The 2,341-nt window shown below is 29.8% G+C and overlaps 1 long non-coding RNA gene across 1 annotated transcript; it reads left to right on the plus strand.

Annotated features, from left to right (window-relative positions):
• The first annotated feature begins 263 nt into the window (after nucleotides 1-263).
• On the plus strand, nucleotides 264-1,710 carry LOC111705333 (uncharacterized). Its single transcript, XR_002765991.1, has 3 exons — nucleotides 264-367; nucleotides 484-923; nucleotides 1,007-1,710. It is a non-coding gene; the product is annotated as an uncharacterized LOC111705333 (long non-coding RNA).
• The last annotated feature ends 631 nt before the right edge of the window (nucleotides 1,711-2,341 follow it).

A 2,341-nucleotide genomic window follows, 5' to 3' on the forward strand; every position in this document is an offset into this window, starting at 1 on the left:
AAGATGCTCTGAATTATAGTAATGCATTATGGATCTCAAGCAGAGTCTTTTAATTCGTTTATGGACAAAGCAGATACATCAAGATGAAATAAACTGTATGACCATACATGTCAGCCATTTTGTGAACCTTGAGCTTGTTCCAAGAGTACAAGCATGGATGGTATATGGAAGATAAGGTATGTATGTTAAAACCTTATAAATATTCATAGTCTAAAGTATTTACTTTTTAGATACAAAACGTGCTCAGCAGTTAGACCAAGAAAGGATGTATACATTGCTACTGACAAATATCCTCGGAACTGCACTAATAGCCCCAAGCCTGGCTCAGCTTTTTGTAATGATTGTGGAGAACAAATAATTAAATTAGGTAAGGATTCAAATATTCTATAATTTTCATTCATTGCTTTTATGTAAAATATTATACTGTACAATGTACTTATATTCATTATATATTATATAAATATTATTATATAATGCTTTCAGGTATTCCAGTGGATTTGCGTGGTTTCTTGAAGTATCCAGGGTGTAATGTTGATGCTTACACTATCTCTGATAGAAAGAAGAAAAACGATTTTCTAGAAAAAATCTCAGAAAAAATCAAGGTTACATCTGAAACTGTAGGGGAAGCCACTGGCACTGATCGAATTTTAAGATCTACTGCAATGAAAGACTCATATAGTTTTGAAAAAAATCTGGATACAAACAAAGATTGCAATAAGGACACCACAGGATTGGTAACCATGAATGTCCATTCCAGGGGGCACTTATTTTTTGTTACTTCTGGCGGAATAATTAGAAATTGGTCACCTTTATACAAATCTGAAAGTAAATCGCAAGTAGCAATTCCAACAATTAAATACTGTGAGCTTTATCTAAAGGAATACAGAAATATAGATGATAAATTTTTATTTTACGATAATATGGTTGGATTTTTGCGTCTTTGATCTTAAATTGTAATGGTTTTTTTCAAATTGATTTTAGAAACAAAAATTCAATCATAATTAAGTGTAATCTTGAACGTTTAAAGCTTTGGGACTGTGATCAATCCCAGTTAACATCTGAGGCTAAACTAGGAATTTAGAAAATTATTTATAATTAAAGGGACTGTAGAGTGTAGACTCTCTTAATACATATTGAATTCTTAGAACAATGTTTTATGTCTCAGCTGCATACCTACAAATTATATATATCTTCTAAAGGCATTTCTGTGTTTAATAATATTACAAAAGGAGTAGATGCCCTGCATATCAAGTTAACTTAATAGAATAGTCTAATCAATTACTGCGTATGAGCTTTATCTAAAATATTGATTTTACAACTTTATTTTATGAAAACATTGTTAGACAATTAAGTGGTTGGTAGACCATTCTATTAAGTCTAAATTTTAGAACCATGTCAGAGAATCTTGTAGGCAAAATTATCCAAAAGTTGTTCAACAATTACGGGAAACTTTTGATCATCCCAATACCGAGTCAGCTGAACAAACTTTTATCTGGTTGGGTAAATTCAAAAAGATTTTGAACTCTATGAACAAGCGACATCATCATTTCTTTTTGCATTGTCTTGTGAAGGCAAGAAATCGTTATACCATGTGGTGTTTTGAAAATGGATTAAAGCCCAAATTACCACAGGCCAAAGTTGACAAAGTTTTAGTCGCCCCATGTGATTAAAATGTTTATTTTACAAAAGATTTTTATTTTAAATTTTTTTACATTACTGATTTTGAGCTCATAATTCCTAGTTCTAGTCTTTTTTGAGAATCATTTGTCATTAATACTAATATTCATACCAAACTTTTTAACTCTAATGTATTTAATTATATTATTTAGTGAAACGCTACTTAATCTGAACTAAATAGTTTTTAATCTTATTAAATTAATTGTGATCATTATTGCTAATTTCTGTCTCACATTTGACCCAATAAAGATTTGAATAATAATATTTCTTATAAAAGTCTACGCATCTATGCTATGCATCCTTTGCAGGAGTATATAAACTTGTATATATTTTCTTATAAGAGTCTATGCATCTATGCATCCTATGCAGCCGTATATAAACTTGTATATATTTCCTTATATAAGTCTATGCATCTATGCATCCTATGCAGCTGTATATAAACTTGTATATACTTCTTATATAATTCTATGCATCTATGCATCCTATGCAGCCGTGTATAAACTTTTATATATTTCCTTATATAATTCTATGAATCTATGCATCCTATGCAGCTGTATATAAACTTGAATATATTTCTTATATAAGTCTATGCATACTATGCATATATGCATCCTATGCAGCCTTATATAAACTTGTATATATTTCTTATATAAGTCTATGCATC

Source organism: Eurytemora carolleeae, unplaced genomic scaffold (genome assembly GCF_000591075.1).
Source record: "Eurytemora carolleeae unplaced genomic scaffold, Eaff_2.0 scaffold651, whole genome shotgun sequence".
Lineage (NCBI taxonomy): Eukaryota > Metazoa > Arthropoda > Copepoda > Calanoida > Temoridae > Eurytemora > Eurytemora carolleeae.